Here is a 17563-nt window from a genome sequence, read left to right on the forward strand (position 1 = left end):
GAATAACAAAACCATTAAACTTATCTCAAGGGAATATTTTGTATCTCCGTTAAGAGATTATGAATTCCATCTTGAGAATATATGTTCCATCAACACTAAATGTGGTTGCCCAACATACTGAGGTTTTGATCGTATCTTTAGACCTCACTCCTGATATATTAAAGCAACCCACACTTCATAATCAAGTCCATTATTCTCTCAAGATTAAGAGTTCATGCAAAAATAAGTCGTGAGTTTATTATTTAATTGACAGTCGTTAGGAGAATAATAAATCTCACACCGGTCCAATTCAATATGTTTTAACTTTTAAAACATATCAACATACCAACTGGAAATCTCCATTTCCATGATCAAGACAAATCATTTTAGTTGATATGTTATAGTCTTCGCAGATGAAAAACCAAATTTCATCACTGACTACGAACTACAATTCTAAGTTTACAAAGAACTTGTGATTTATATTTTCAGTGACTTTTCACATAAATCACATACTATGCATCTCATGGACTATATAATAATGTCTCAATATTCATGTTATCATTATTTTAGATAATAATACAACAACTTTATTAAATACAACATTAAGTCATACATAATAATATACATAGCATCATACAATAGGATTTAAGTGCACTAATCCTAATGGTAACAACCTAATGATAGGCCAGACATGTCATCTGTGGTCCTAATGCTGGGGAGTGAGAATTTATTGCCTTCACCAAAGCAGCCAGGTTTTTATACAGAAAGGAATCTGCCTGAAGTAGATTCTTGCTTGTCAAATTAAGTGAGCTTTCCAACGTTGGCGGCATGGTAGATTAGTCACTACAAACAAAGGAGAGGGTTTTCTTTTGAATAAAGTGCAAGATAAAGAATTATGCCGGTAAGTTAATTGTAAAGTCGTCACCTCTTTGCCCAGCCTACTAGTTTCCCACACTGTAAGTTTGACATGATATTTGCCAACATGTATCGCTTGAGCAACTAAATGCATGAATAATCATCTATTGCACCCTCTACGTTATTTATATTAAAAGGAAGATCAATATTCTAGTAATAACGAATGGAGAAATGGATTGCAAAATGGAGGACTTATCTTTTGTTTCTATTTATGTCCGATTGTGGTTAGATTGGGATTGTTAAAGTGTTGATCAGGCGTATGCCGCTTGATTACTTGTTTGCCCTAAATCCAAAACGAGTGGTTTAACAGGTCATTTCGTTGGGTAATTCTACCGTACCCCCCAAAAAAAGGGGTACGGTACCCACTAGTAGGTAACCTGTTATACCAGGTTACCTTTTTCTTACATTTAACAATTCCATCTTCACATTATGCAATTCTAACATCACATGTGACAGTTCTTTTGTCACATTTGATAGTTCCCTTACTTTTTTCTCACATTTGACGGTTCCATCCTCATCTTGTGCAGTTCCAACATCACATGTGACAGTTCTTTTGTTACATTCGATAGTTCCCTTACTTTTTTTCTCACATTTGATGGTTCTATCCTCACATTGTGCAGTTCTAACATCACATGTGACAAATCTTTTGTCACATTCAATTGTTCCTTTATTTGTTCTTATATTTGACTTATTGTTTTCTCATATTTGACGATTACATCCTCACATTATGACAGATCCAACATTGTGACAGTTACATCATCACATGTGACAGTTCCAACATCACATGTGACAGTTCCAACATCACATGTAACAGTTTTTTTGTTACATTTGGTGGTTCTCTTATTTTATTTCTCACATTTGATGGTTCCAATTTCATATTATACAATTCCAACATAAAACAATTCTTTTGTCACATTCTGTGGTTCCCTTATTTTTTTTTTTCACAATTGATAATTTCATCCTTATATTGTGTAGTTCCAACATCAAATGTGACCGTACTTTTGTCATATTCGGTGGTTCTTTTAATTTTTTTTCTCACATTTGACGGTTTCATCCTCATATTGTGCAATTACAACATCACATGTGACTGCTCTTTTGCCACATTTGATGGTTCTCTTATTTTTTTTTCTCACATTTGATAGTTTCATTGTTACATTAGGCAGTATTAACATCACATATGTCTGTATTTTTGTTACATTCAATGGTACCCTATTTTTTTTCTTACATTTGACAATTTTATTATCATACTATGCAATACCAACATCACTTTTGATACTTTTGTCACATTCAGTGGTACCTTAATTTTTTCCTCATATTTAATAGTTCCATCGTCTCATTGGGAAATACCAATATCACATATTACCATATTTTTGTCACATTCAATGGTTCTCTTTTTTCTTTTTTTTTAACTCACATTTGACAGTTCCATCGTCACATTAAACCGTACCAACATTACATATGGATGTAGCCAACCCAACCCAACACAACCCCACTGAATTACCTAATAATCTATGAATATACATAACAAAAATACTCCTAAAGTCTCTAAAATTTCAAAATACCCTTAAACATACTAAAATTACCAAAATGCAATCTAACAATTAAAAATTACCCAAATAACTTCGAAACTCTCAAAAATTATTGGGATATCCTTAAATCCTAAAAAATTACCGAAATGACCCTAAAATCTAAAAAATGTCTTAAATATCCTCTAAACCTAAAAAATAATCAAAATACCTTTAGATACTAAAAAAATGACCTAAATGACCATGAAACCTAAAAAATGATTGAAATGACCTTATAACTTAAAAAGTGACAATAATGCCCTTAGAACCTATAAAACAACCGTAATGCACCTTAAACCTAAAAATATACCGAAATACCCATAGAACCTTAAAAATTACCAAAATGACCTTGAAACCTTAAAAAAAATTGAAATACACTTGAAACCTATTAAATGACCAAAATACCTCATTAAACTTGAAAATGACCAAAATACCTCTAAAACCCTTAACAATTACCAAAATACACTTAGAACCTAAAAAATGATCAAAATATCTTTAGAATCTTAAAAATGACCGAATGACCCTAAAACCTAAAAAAAGTTTGAAATTACCCTAAAACATAAAGGATGAAAAGTTTTTTTTTTCATAAAGGAAAAATTGCTTGATTTTAAAGTTTAAGAAAGAATTGTAAACTACCCCAAACATAAAGGATGAAAAGTATTTTTTTTTCCTAAGTTTTTGTTTTTGTTTTTGCATGTAAAACAATGTGTTTTTACTTAAAATGGAGTGCAAAGAAAAAAAAAATACAAAAAGTCAAGAATATAAAAGATAAAAGTAAAATTTAGTATGTAATACGCATAATTAAGAATATAAAATATTGTTCTTTGATTAAGTTAATTGAAATAATCAACATTTGTGAATTTACTCAAATAATAAGTGAAATATCATAATAAACACATATGTAAGCCCCCCTTAAAAATTACCGAAATGACCTTGAAACCTTAAAAAAATTTGAAATACACTTGAAACCTATAAAATGACCAAAATACCTCATTAAACTTGAAAATGACCAAAATACCTTTGAAACCCTTAACAATTACCAAAATACCCTTAGAACCTAAAAATGATCAAAATATTTTTAGAATCTAAAAAATGACCGAATGACCCTAAAACCTAAAAAAAGTTTGAAATTACCCTAAAACATAAAGGATGAAAAGTTTTTTTTTCATAAAGGAAAAATTGCTTGATTTTGAAGTTTAAGAAGGAATTGTAAACTAACCCAAACATAAAGGATGAAAAGTGTTTTTTTTTTTTTTTCATAAAGGAAAAATTGCTTGATTTTAAAGTTTAAGAAAGAATTGTAAATTACCCCAAACATAAAGGATGAAAAGTTTTTTTTTCCTAAGTTTTTGTTTTTGTTTTTGCATGTAAAACCATGTGTTTTTACTTAAAATGGAGTGCAAAGAAAAAAAAAACACAAAAAGTCAAGAATATAAAAGATAAAAGTAAAATTTAGTACGTAATACGCATAATTAAGAATATAAAATATTATTCTTTGATTAAGTTAATTGAAATAATCAACATTTCTGAATTTACTCAAATAATAAGTGAAATATCATAATAAACACATATGTAAGCCCCCCTTAAAAATTACTAAAATGACCTTGAAACCTTAAAAAAATTTGAAATACACTTGAAACCTATAAAATGACCAAAATACCTCATTAAACTTGAAAATGACCAAAATACCTCTGAAACCCTTAACAATTACCAAAATACCCTTAGAACCTAAAAAATGATCAAAATATCTTTAGAATCTTAAAAATGACCGAATGACCTAAAACCGAAAAAAAGTTTGAAATTACCCTAAAACATAAAGGATGAAAAGTTTTTTTTTTTCATAAAGGAAAATTGCTTGATTTTGAAGTTTAAGAAGGAATTGTAAACTAACCCAAACATAAAGGATGAAAAGTGTTTTTTTTTTTTCATAAAAGAAAAATTGCTTGATTTTAAAGTTTAAGAAAGAATTGTAAACTACCCCAAACATAAAGGATGAAAATTTTTTTTTTCCTAAGTTTTTGTTTTTGTTTTTGCGTGTAAAACTATGTGTTTTTACTTAAAATGGAGTGCAAAGAAAAAAAAACACAAAAAGTCAAGAATATAAAAGATAAAAGTAAAATTTAGTACGTAATACGCATAATTAAGAATATAAAATATTATTCTTTGATTAAGTTAATTGAAATAATCAACATTTGTGAATTTACTCAAATAATAAGTGAAATATCATAATAAACACATATGTAAGCCCCCCCTCCCCCCCACCACATACATCGTTCTAAAGCACTAATACTTCATTTGAGTTGTCGTACTTGTGTTGGACATGAGATACATTTAGGATACTTATACAAGTGTGTCCAGCCCTTTTCTTTTTCTTCTCTTCTTTTTTTTCCAAGAAAAAATGTGGGACATTGGGTTGCATTTATTTTTTATTTCCTTTTAGTTTCAATCTTAAAAACTTATCTTTATATTTTTAACATTTGATGGTTCCATTATCACATTTAGCAATACCAACATAACATTTTATAATACTTTGGTTACATTTGGTGGTTCTTTTTTTTTTCCCCTCACATTTGACAGTTTTATCCTCACATTATGCAGTACCAACATCACATATGACTGTATTATTGTCACATTCGGTGATTTCTTTATTTTTTTCTCATATTTGATAGTTCCATTGTCACACTTGACAGTACCAACATAACATTTGATAGTACTTTTGTTACATTTGGTGATTTCTTTTGAAACTTAAAAAGAAAAATACCAGAATACCCCCAAAACCTCCAAAATGGCCACACAAAAAAAATCCTCCATGAATTTCACAAGAATTTATTCATGGCAAAGCTTATTGGTTTATTAATTCTCTACTCTATTATTATAAAATTCTAATATGTGGAGTAATTCTAGAGCTCTTTCTATATGTCAAAGCAATTGTAACCATGAGCCCACAATTATAAAGAACATTTTTTTTTTTTGGCATAACCGCATAAGAACATGTTGGTTATCAAGGTAGAAAAGTTAAGAACGCACCATGAATATCAAATGCTTCTTCAAGGTAGAAAAGTTAGACATTCAAAACAAGTAACACTAAATGTAAACTTACAAGACCAATATGACAATAAAAATTTTATAAGCACTCTATTCACTACCCTCTAAAAATCTGGTGGAACTTATAAAATTTTCTTTTATCATTAATTTGTTGTATTTTGTTGTTCCATGTTTCATATAAATTTAAACATGGTAGAAACATAAATAGTGTGCCTTTGTTTCATCTTATAAAGAATATACGATTTAAACCCTACCAATCCCTCTAAAAGATGCAAATTAACATGTCGTCACTAACACACCTGATCACAACTTGCACATAGTCATAGCATCCATGAGATTAGTCTAGGGTATATTAATTAGAAACTGCATCCATTGTAATCATTATCAATGGAGAGGACAAATTATATTTTTATTACATTGAAATAATAATATTATTTGTATTATATTAATCAATGTAATCATGTGTTAGAAATTAATTAATGATCCAAAGGTACAACATGTTTTGCTACATTTACATATTTACACATCAATCTGACGAAATCAAAACATACAAAGTAAGGTATTCAATCCCTAAAAAGAGTTACAATTCTCAAATCTCCAAGTACAACACACTTCTGATGGTTGATGCTAAGATATTCATGTCACTCTAATAACCCAAAGCCATGATAACTCCAATGCTTGTCATTGCCAGCACCTATGACATAGTAAAGGCGTATCTGATAAACATGACAAAAGGAATAAGAGCATACAATTAAAAATAAAAAACACAAACTTAAGCAAATAAACTAAGTTTAAGCACACTTGGTTCCTCTTAGTTGACTTAAGAAAGAGCCCAAAGTATAATAATTCTTGCACTGTTGTTTATATATACAGAGAAAAAACTTCTAATTCAAATTTTCACAACTCCAACCATCATAATAACTATGATATCCATTGAACACGTGTGAAATAGCTAAAAACAAGGACAGAAGTCCTCTTGACTCATCAGAAACGGTCAAAATACCAAAAAGAAGGCTCCTGACGAAAATTGACTGGAAATAAGATGATCCTACTAATATGGCTTCCTTCCTAAAGATCTTCTATGTGTTTTTCTTCCTTCCAAGGTCTTTCAAACCAAAATAGAAGTAGAAGGCGTTCAATTAAGCAAATAAAAATCAAGCTACGTGTTACTAGAAGTTAAACTCACCTGAAATACGTTCCTTGACCCAATTATAGCTCCATCTATGAACTAGGTATTATCACGTGTAATATTTGCCAGTGAAAATGCCATTCGGTCAATGCCAGTACCATTGAGATTCCGGTGTTCAAAGTAATAGTTCCACCAGGCTGCAATGAACCTAAACATGCGACATACACAAGAAAGAAGAAATACAATGAGACGTTCAAAACTTTAACCCCAAAAATTTGATGGTTTGTGGGGGGTAGACTGCAGAGAGCAGAGATATAATCAGACAGACAAGTATACCAGAGTGGGACGTCCTCCACGTCCAGGAACAATACTCCATTCTGTAGCAACTTCAGCACTCTTCTGTTCTAGTTCTTTAAGCTTTATCTCAACAATTATGCCTCCCTCATTCTTCTCATCAGGCCGTGGGTTCACCTCAATGTTTCAAAACAGACTTAGAGAGTTTATGTTCCTCAGAGCTTGCTTCCCTGCCTCAATGTTAAAAACTTGGCCCGGACGAAGTTGTCATCCCAATACAAACATTCACCAACAGAAATAAACAACCAATCAATCATCCTGTGAGAATTTGATGAAGAAAATTCTGTATTGCATTACTGAAAAATGAATGTACAACTAGTATTTATACAAGCAAAAAAAAACTAACTTCCTAAACTAACTCCAAATTATAAGGATCTTTCCCTCCAAAACCTATTACCAATCAACCACTTACACGTGTCTATAAATATAACTACCAATTACAGTTAATACTAAACTACATGTAGTATAATGAACTAGAGGATTAGCCTATTAGGCACTGTCATTTATGCAGAGTGCAGAACAACAAGTGATCTTCCAGTGCTCTGTCTTATTGCTCCTACTCTCTGCTCATGCTTGATTCAATTCTTCAATCCAGGTCCTTGGTTCATCTTTAAGTTGGTCCTATGATCTGACCCTTCTGACACATCCATCTAATCTCTTTTACCTACCAATCACCCATTTGGCGATCAAAAGAAGAGCACACACTTTTAAAGCCAATCACCCTCCTAAAGTTTGAAATCAGTCACACTAAAGTCAATTGCCAAATAGAGAAAGGTCGTGACTTGACATCAAGATGTGGTTTTGCAGTCGCAAACCCGTGCAATGCACGGGAAAACTTTGCATAGATGTGTAATGTAATTATGTTTGTCTTGAATTGAAACAAACATACTATTGGCTGTGAAAAAAAAAAGGAAAAAGCTTTAAGAAAAGTCATATTAGGAATTCACAAGATAACTGATGCAATTAAATACCTATAGATTTTTAAATTGCTACATATGCACTTCATAGATGAAATAAAACTAAAAAAGAAATATTAATGTAGCAGCTCATATGAAAACCAACCATAATTAGTATTACTATTGCTAAACGCTCTAATTTTTTTTTTTTTCCAATTACTCCTCTTTAATCCAAATTTTATTGAGTTATTTAAAAAGTTTAGAAATGAAGCCTTCAGGATATGTACCAAAACATTATTGAATTCATTGAACAAAAAACGATTTTAAGTATTTGTACATCCGTGGCTGCTTTCACATATTCACAATGCAAAGGTAGAAGTAGAATAACATCATTGAATAGTAATGAATTAGATAATGAAATTGCAGTTAATATGATTTCACAAAGTACAGTACTTGAAGAAAGAAAATCTTCAATATAAGGTGTATCATTAGTATATCAAATATCAAAAGAATGAAAATTAGAAAATCCTAAGCTAAACTATGGTCTTTCAATTCTATATAAAAATAAATAATAATAAAAACTATGGTCTTTCAATCAAATGAATGCCTGTCATAATGAGAGAGAGAGAGAGAGAGAGAGAGAGAGGTAAATCTAAATAATGTATATTAATAATAGTGTAGAAATGATCTAATCAATGGTTTTATACTGAATTTTTGTTTTTAATAGACATAAGTAAAATGTAATTTAATTTAAATTTCTTTATTACTGATTTTTTAAATTTTTTATGCTTAAAAAAGAGTGAGGTTATTAATAATATTTTTAAATTTTTTTTAAAGATAATTACAACATGCTACTAACCCCGCAACTCGAACAATTTTCTTTTAAATGCTATGACAAGAGTGAGGTATAAATTAATCCAAACTCAATAGTAGCCTTTAAACTTACCACAGATCTTTTATTCAACTATCAAAAATTTACCAGTTGAGTTAATTGGAACTCGCAGTAGATAATTAAAAATTATTTTGATGATAGGTGGGCGTAAAAATAAGTTGGTCCCAAAAAAAGAGCAAGTAAAGAGCAAAAGATGATGATATAAATAGCAAGAAGGTTTTGCAAGCAAACAAAGATAACCACATCAAGTGTCAAAATTCACATTTTGGAAACCGGAAAGAAACGAATGAAATGTTATTGTCCTAAAAAAACTAATGAAATGGTAAAATTAACAAATAAAATAGTAAATATATTGAAGTCGGTGATAGACGGTAGCCAGAACACATGAGCCACAAACGTGGTAGGAGTTAGAGCAATCCAACAATTGTAACGTGTAAAAAGAAACCATGGACTTAGAGATTCATAAGTAAAAAACTGTAAAAAGGACAAAGAAGTATGAATGAAGAGGATAAAAGTATGAGACAGATCTTTCTTTAAGAAGAATGACAGAGTGTGGTTGACGGATTGATACCACAAGGATACATATCGGACGGTTCTAACATTTGGTATCCGTCCAGTATGATTGGTTGTCATAAATTCTTAATTGTACGTCACACGATATGTTTGACTTGGCTTTGCTTTATCTCCACACAAGCATGCACACCGGGAGTTCTTGCGTTACACGTTTGACCATAATAAAAAGACTCCTATATGGAAAAGAGCTCAAGAAGGAATGGAGAATAAAAAGAAGTATTATCCTAAGAGGAAAGGGTTTCCTGACCAAGGCAGGAATGATAACCCTACACCAATATAAATACCCCAGAAACCCTAGCATCAAGGTACGCATAATTATCTCGACTCTGGCACTCTAGGGTTGTAAAAAAAGACTCTAACTTGACCTTCGGAGGGTTTTTGGCCGGCAGCACACCGGTGCTCTCTTTTAGGTCTTTTATTTTCTTTTTGCAGGTATTGCCTCGGTTTGGGAAGTACTTGCAGCTTACTGGTGATTTTTTGGCATCATCGGTTGGCGCCTCCTGTGGGAAATAGATTATTTAGCCTTTGCTCTATTCCTGAGACAAAAAGTTGCATGGTACTCACTTGATCGATGGCAACGAATAACAATCAAGGCGACGAACCACACGCCACAACTCTAGAGAGGCAAGTCCAAACGCTTGCAGCGGCGGTTGAGCGCCTCACCAAGTAGAATCATGATTTAGAAGAGCAACTGCGACAAAGGAATGCACACCAAAGTGCACCTGAGGAAGACCAAGAAGGTGCTAGTCCGGAAGGAAGGAACGCGGAGGGGCCTGAGAGTAGCAATGCTCCGACTAGACCGGAGCGGCAGGAAACCAACCGACCATCCGTCTTGGACACCTTGCCAACCCACATAGTAGCTGAGATGCAGGAGATGAGGGAGCGTATGGATGTGATGATGAACACCCTTAGAGGACGACTCTCTAGTGACCTGGACGACCTAGTCCATAGAACGGATTCGCCTTTCACAGCACTCGTGAATTCATGCCCCCTTCCTCCAAAGTTTCGCATGCCTCACGTGGAGAATTACGACGGATCCAAGGACCCGTTGGATTACTTGGAATCTTTCAAGACCCTAATGCATCTTCAGGGCGTACCAGACGAAATAATGTGTAGGGTTTTTCTCACCACTTTGAAAGGACCTGCGAGGGACTGGTACAGTAGGCTAACGCCAAATTCCATCAGCACTTTTAAGGAGTTAGGCGCACAGTTCGTATCGCACTTCATCGGGAGTCATCGGCATAAGAAGTCAACTGTGTGTCTATTGAATATTAGGCAATGAGAAGACGAGACATTAAGATCATACATAGCCCGCTTTAACAAGGAAGCCCTTTCGATAGACGAGGCAGACGACAAGATACTTGTGGCAGCATTCACAAATGGGCTACGAAAGGGTAAGTTCTTGTTCTCTCTATACAAGAATGACCCAAAGACTATGTCCGATGTGTTTTACAAGGTGACGAAGTATATGAACGCAGAGGATGCCTTGCTAGCCCGAGAGGACAAGCCCAGAAAGAGGAAAAGACAGGAAGATGCGCAACCGGACAAAGGATGAAAAATGGCAAGAACCAGAGAACGATGGGAAGATTGACGACCCAAATCGCCTACGGGAAGATTTACGAGCTTCACCCCCCTCACAACCCCAATTGACCAAGTGTTAATGCAGATCAAAGATGAAGGAACCTTGACGTTCCCAGGCAAGCTGAAGGGAGATCCAAACAAGAGGCCAAGAGATAGATACTGCCATTTTCATGGCGATTATGGCCACGATACGACGGACTGTTATGACTTGAAGCAACAGATTGAGGCCCTCATAAGGCAAGGAAGGTTGCAGAGGTTCGTGAGGAAGGAGAGAATGGATCAACTCTAGGACCAGAATCCCCGACAGGAAAACGAGCGTCTCAGGCCACTTGTAGGAGATATACGGATGATTGTAGGGGGCACTACTTCTGCAGGGTCATCCCAAAAGGCCAGAAAGACCTACTTGCGGACGGTTCAAAGCATCCAGTCGACAGGTACCTCACTAAAAGCCACACGGCGAGATAGCCCCAGTATCGGGTTTTCAGAAAAGGATTCACGACGCCTTCACCACCCACACGACGACGCGCTCGTGGTCAGCATACGAGCAAGGGACTACAACATGCATTGAGTTTTGGTGGACAACGGAAGCTCAGCAGATATCCTTTATTACCTCACATTCCAACAAATGGGGATTACTAAAGAACGACTGGTCCCAACGAATGCACCCCTTGTTGGCTTCAAAGGAACAAGGGTCTATCATTTAGGCGTCGTCACGTTATCTGTGATGGTGGGAGATTACCCACAGCAGATAACCAAGGATGTTTCTTTTCTCGTGGTTGATTGCTCTTTAGCGTATAACGCCATCCTTGGACGACCCACTCTCAATGCATGGAAGGTTGTAACCTCTACCTACCATCTAATGATCAAATTTCCTACCGAATACGGGGTTGGAGAACTGCGGGGAAATCAGGTGACTGCACGGGAATGTTACGTCGCCATGATGGAAATGAATGACTACCTACAAGCAATGAACATCGAGGAACAGAGAACAGCGGCAGAACTGATGGAAGAGTTGGAAGAAGTACAACTGGATGATTCTAGGCCTGATCGAACAACCAGAATCGGCACCCTCACCGACCAAATAGTCCGACAGGCGCTCGTATTATTCCTCAAAGAAAATCAAGATGTTTTTGCGTGGAGTCACGAGGACATGCCGGGAATAGATCCAACAATCATAGTTCATAGGTTGAATGTATCACCCTCCTTCTCTCCAGTCCGACAAAAAAAGCGAGTGCTCTCCCTCGAACGAGATTAAGCCATAGCGGAAGAAGTGCAGAAACTACAAGAAGCAGACTTCATACGCGAGGTGTACTACCCTGATTGGTTGGCGAATGTAGTAATGGTTAAGAAGTCCAATGGGAAGTGGAGGATGTGTGTCGACTTCACGGATCTGAATAGAGTCTGCCCTAAGGACAGTTACCCACTACCACGCATTGACACCCTTGTAGACTCCACCGCAAGACATGAACTTTTGAGCTTCATGGATGCCTTCTCCGGTTACAATCAAATTAAATTGGATAAGACTGATCAAGAAAAAACCTCATTTGTAACAAGCCAGGGACTTTTTTGCTACAAGGTAATGCCTTTCGGGCTTAAAAACGCAGGAGCCACGTATCAGAGATTGATGAACAAAATGTTCGAACACCAAATTGGCAGAAACGTGCAGGTTTACGTGGACGATATGTTGGTAAAAAGCGTAAAGGTGTCTGATCATCTGAAGGACCTCCAGGAGACTTTCAATACTCTTCGAACATACAAAATGAAGCTGAATCCGAACAAATGCGCGTTTGGAGTAACCGCATGAAAGTTCTTGGGATTTATGGTGTCCCAGAGGGGCATTGAAGTCAACCCGGAGAAAGTAAAGGCGATTATGGAACTGTCTCCTCCAAGGACGGTAAAGGAAGTACAAAGCTTGACTGGGAAGATAGTAGCCTTAAACAGGTTCGTATCTAGAGCAACGGACAAATGCCTCCCATTCTTCCGAATGCTAATGAGATCTTTCGAATGGACGGACGAGTGCCAAAAGGCATTCGAAGAGTTGAAGACATATCTCTCCGCTCCGCCGTTGCTTAGCCCATCTATGCCGGGGGAAGAATTGTTCCTGTACCTTGCCGTCTCCTCAACCACGGTCAGTGCAGCTCTTATCAGAGAAGAAGGAAAAGTACAAAAGCTCGTGTACTTTATAAGCCGAGCACTAAGAGGAACAGAAGAAAGATACCCACAGATGAAAAAACTCGCATTTGCTTTTGTGACTACGACTCGGAAGCTCAAGCCATATTTTCAAGCACACACCATAAATGTCCTGACAGATAGACCCCTACGGAGAGCCATGAGCAATCCCGAAACTGCTGGACGGATGGCTCTATGGGCAATCGAGCTAAGTGAGTTTGATATCCAATATCAGCCATGGACGGCGATGAAAGGACAGATATTGGCGGACTTCATTGCCGAGTTCACTACCGTAGAGGAGCAGGGGCAGAAGAGACGCCCACCTGGAGAATTCACACAGACAGATCTTCCAATAAGCACGCTGGGGTTGCTAGAGTCATACTCCACACCCCGGAAGGAGACAAGATTGAATGCATGATCCGTCTGGACTTCACCACTACTAACAATGAAGCGGAATACGAGGCCCTGGTTGCGGGACTGAAGCTCGCCATAGCGGCAGGAGCTAAGAAGGCAGTCGTCTACTCCGATTTTCAAATCGTGGCCAGTTAGATTAATGGGAGCTATGATTGCAAGAATGAGAGGATGAAAAGGTACCTTGGGGAATTGAAGGGTCGAACGAGTGACCTCCAATTCACCCTGATTCAAATCCCAAGAGAGGAGAACCAAGAAGCGGACTGACTCGCAAAGGCAGCTTCGGCCGAACCAATAATCGTACCTAAACAGGTATTGTCCTTCGTCTAGCTTTCATCATTATTAGATGACGTTAGCATGCAGGAGGTAAGCAATGAGGATTGTTGGACGGCTACAATTATGGCGTATCTCAAGGAAGGCAAGCTGCCCGATAACAAAGAAGACGCAAGGAAGTTGAAGGTTAAAGCTGCGCGGTTCGTCTTGATTAAAAACGTCCTATACAAAAGAGGATTTTCCCGACCATATCTAAGATGCCTCGGCCGCGGAGAAGCAGACTACGTGATGAGGGAGATCTATGAAGGGGTTTGTGGAAACCATTCTGGATCAAGGTCTCTAGTGCACAAGTTACTCCGAGCAGGATACTACTGGCCAACAATGTAAAAGGATGCCCATACATACGTTAGAGCTTGCGACAAGTGTCAACGATTTGGCAATCTCATTAGGCAGCCGACGGAAGAACTTACCCCAATGATGGCTCCATGGCCGTTTGCACAATGGGGGTTAGATATCATGGGTCCATTCCTAATAGCAGTAAGGCAGCTAAAGTTCTTGGTAGTTGGTATTGACTACTTCACCAAATGGGTGGAAGTAGAAGCTCTGGCTACTATCACGGAGAAAAATATTCGTAGCTTTGTGTGGAGAAATATTATTTGCAGATATGGAATTCCGAGGGTGCTCGTTTCAAACAACAGGAAACAATTCGACAACGATACCTTCAGAGACTTTTGTTCTCAACTTGGAATCAAAAATCACTACTCATCGCCCGCCCACCCGCAGGCCAACGGACAAGCTGAAGTCACGAACCGGTCCTTGCTGAAGATTATCAAGACCCGGCTCGAGGGGGCAAAGGGCATCTGGCCAGAAAAACTACCAAGTATTTTATGGGCATAGAGGACAACGGCGAGAACACCGACAGGAGAGACACCGTTTAGATTGGTATATGGTACTGAGGCCCTCATACCGGCAAAGATAGGATTAGCAAGCTACCGTGTGGAAAGCTACGATGAGAGCAAGAATGATGAAGCTTTGCGTCTACAACTCGACCTTGTAGACGAAGCCAGGGAAGCAGCTGCACAAAGACTAGCGCGATACCAAGACATGATGGTAAAACATTAAAATTCCAAGGTCAGGCATAGGGCTTTCCAGGTGGGAGATCTAGTCTTACGAAAAGTACTTGGCGCTACAAAGGATGCCTCCCAAGGAAAACTGGGTTTTAAGTGGGAAGGACCATACAGAATCATTTCATGGTATCGGAAGGGAACGTACTACTTGGAGACGTTAGACGGAAGAAAACTGAGCCATCCATGGAACACAGAGCACCTAAAGAAATACTACCAGTAGTCGAGAGGCATAAACAACATCTACCTCCTTTCCAGTTTATTTTTAAACAGTCATAGTTTTTACTCATTAAAGTCAAAGTTTTTTATTTTTCATGAACCATATAGTCTACCAGTGTGTCATAATGAGAAGAGTTTTTATTTAAAAACGTGTGAAATGTACTGTGCTCAAGATTTACTAAGTCCACATAGTGGACGGATCTCAAAAGTCCACATAGTGCGGATCTCAAAAGTCCACATAGTGGACGGAACTCCACTAAGAACTACAAAGTGGATGGATCTCAAAAGTCCACATAATGGACAAAATCTCTTCTAAGTCCACATAGTGGACGAAACTTTACTTAGTCCACAAAGTGGATGAATCTCCACTAAGAACTACAAAGTGGACGGATCTCTACTAAAGTCCGCATAATGGACGGATCTCTACTAAGTCCACATAGTGGACGAATCTTTACTAAGTCCACATAGTGGACGAATCACTTCTAAGTCCCCAAAGTGGGCGAATCTCAACTAAGTCCACAAAGTGGACAGATTTCCACTAAAGTCCACATAGTGGACGCATCTACCGAGTCCACATTGTGAACGGATCATCCAAAACGGATAAGAATTGTCCACACAATGGACGGATCGTCCTACAAGGATTGTTATTTCACATAGTGAACGGTCCATAAAATGGACGGAACGACCTCTAAAGGGAGAAACATACAAGTTAAATTGTGAGACGGACTGACATCATAAATGAAAGATGTCTTCATTGCATTCAACTCACAATTGGACGGACCCCCGCGGCATAATTAGACTATTACATGCAGCAATAAATTAAAAATACACGACGGATAAAAAGCAAGCGAATAAGCTAGTTAGATTTCAAAAAATGAAATGTTCACAATGGAAATACGATGGTTCAACAAAATAAATTACAACGGTTAAAGTTTTGACCGTGATAAAAAAAAAAGAAAAAAAGAAAAAAAAAGAAACACTGCTACCGAAGCTTTGGGGAAGTACTTTCAATCTTCTGGTTGTCGTCTGGTTGATCTGGAGGGAGAGTTTGACCTTCGTCAGTTGGAGCAATGACGGCAAACACATCGTCTGTACTCTCTGAACGGACGGATTGCGCTAGTGTTTGCCCTTGAGCGTCGATGGAGACATGAGACACGTCCAAATCGAGATACGAAGCCTTGACTTGACGTATGGCGTCGTCGAATCCGTCAGCAAGGAGCTCCCAAGCTCTGCCAAAAGAAGGTCGGAGTCGTAATACTCCTGGACCGCAACTTCTTTTGCATCGTGGAGTTGAGTCTTGGTGTCCGTCAGCTCCTTTTCCTTGTCTTTTAAAATTTGACGCAACTGCTCATTATCCTTCTCCAGCTCACCTCTAACCTGCTCCGAGCATTTAAGCTTCCTTTCCATGTTGATCTTCCAGGTCTTTAGATCGTGGAGCTCATCCTCCATCATTTTATTCTTCTTCCTAAGACGGTCCATAGTTGTCTCATGATTGAGACAACGGACCATCAGCCCTTTCATCATTAGCATGGCCTGAAAGCAAAATACAACACTATATAAACGATGGATGAAAAGGACGGTTACAAAAGCTTGAGGACAGGTTAAAAAGTACCTGTGCAATAGTGAAGAGGCCCGTCTCTCCCATCGCCTCCGTCGCGTGGTTGCCAAGGTCCTCATAATCATCAGCCGTCATGATGGACGAGAGTCTTTCAAGGGCATATCCTGAGTCTTCTCGAAGTAGGACGGGTGGTTTCTCACCGGTATGAATTGAACCCTTCATCAAACCCTTACCCTTTCCATGCCTGACAGGTGGTTTCTCGGCCTCCAACGCTATGACAGGCTCTGGGGTGGTCTTCTGCTTCTTTGGCAGACGGTCCATCTTCTCCGGTTGATTCCATTTTGACGGAACGGATGGAACCGTCCCCTTAGCTTAACCGACCTCTTGCTTCTTCTTCACTGCTTGTTGCTTGATGAAGGCTCTTCTCTTGGCAGCGTCCATTTCTGCACATCAAATATGGATGTGCAGTGTTAGAAAAGCATAAGTGAAAAAAAAGACGGAAAGTGTTTATGACGGGCTTACGTTTGCAAACTCTGGTGTCGTAGCGACGAGCGGCAGAAGTGGGTTCGGGGCCGTCACAATACCAATGGAGTGTGTCGAGGGTGACTAGTTGTGCCCACGTCCTCTCCTCAAGCTTCGTCTTGTTGAAAATTTTCTCCAGGAAGCTCCACTGCTCTAAAGTAACTTGCGGACGGTCCCGAGCTACAAAAAAGATGGTTAGACTAACTTCTAAACAAAATCAAATGTTTAAGTGGACGGGAGCTAAAAGCAATTGCATACCCGACAGAGGCATTATGCCCCATGTGGTGTCGACGGGCATATATGTGTCATCCCCTAGATGACACATCCATTCGTCCCCTTCCAAGAAAAAATACCTACT

General features: G+C 37.7%; 1 long non-coding RNA gene across 1 annotated transcript; it reads right to left on the bottom strand.

The window, feature by feature from the left end:
• Positions 1-5892: 5892 nt before the first annotated feature.
• LOC142615010 (uncharacterized) lies at positions 5893-7890 on the bottom strand. The gene is made up of 3 exons (XR_012840630.1): positions 6970-7890; positions 6691-6841; positions 5893-6220 (listed from the first exon to the last, which is right to left on the bottom strand). It is a non-coding gene; the product is annotated as an uncharacterized LOC142615010 (long non-coding RNA).
• Between the last annotated feature and the right edge of the window lie 9673 nt (positions 7891-17563).

The sequence above is a fragment of the Castanea sativa genome, chromosome 11, assembly GCF_040712315.1.
Source record: "Castanea sativa cultivar Marrone di Chiusa Pesio chromosome 11, ASM4071231v1".
NCBI lineage: Eukaryota > Viridiplantae > Streptophyta > Magnoliopsida > Fagales > Fagaceae > Castanea > Castanea sativa.